Below are 689 nucleotides of genomic sequence, written 5' to 3' on the forward strand. Positions count from 1 at the left end.
TGCCACCAAAACAGCGCCAACCCGTATCTCAGAATAGCATTCTGAGATGCTATTCCTCTCACCACATTTGTACATCTGAATTACCGTAGACTTTGTCAGTTCGAACCAGTCTGGCCATTCTCTATTGACCTCTCTCATCAACAAGGCATTTCTGTCCAAAGAACTGTCCCTCACTGGATATTTTTTTGTTTTTGGCACCATTCGGAGTAAGAGTAGAGACTGTTGTGTGTGAAAATCCCAGGAGATCAGCAGTTACAGAAATACTCAAACCAGCCCGTCTGGCACCAACAATCATGCCACGGTCCAATTCACTGAGATCACATTTTTTTCTCCATTCTGATGGTTGATGTGAACATTAACTGAAGCTCCTAAACCTTATCTGCATGATTTTATGCACTGCACTGCTGCCACACGATTGGCTGATTAGATAATCGCATGGATGATTGTTGGTGCCAGATGGGCTGGTTTGAGTATTTCTGTAACTGCTGATCTCCTGGGATTTACACACACAACAGTCTCTAGAATTTACTCCGAATGTGCCAAAAACAAAAAACATCCAGTTGATGAGAGAGGTCAACAGAGAATGGCCAGACTGGTTCGAACTGACAAAGTCAATGTTAACTCAGATAACCGCTCTGTACAATTGTGGTGAGAACAATATCATCTCAGATGCTATTCTGAAATGTGGG

This window comes from Myxocyprinus asiaticus, chromosome 37 (assembly GCF_019703515.2).
Source record: "Myxocyprinus asiaticus isolate MX2 ecotype Aquarium Trade chromosome 37, UBuf_Myxa_2, whole genome shotgun sequence".
In the NCBI taxonomy this organism is placed as follows: domain Eukaryota; kingdom Metazoa; phylum Chordata; class Actinopteri; order Cypriniformes; family Catostomidae; genus Myxocyprinus; species Myxocyprinus asiaticus.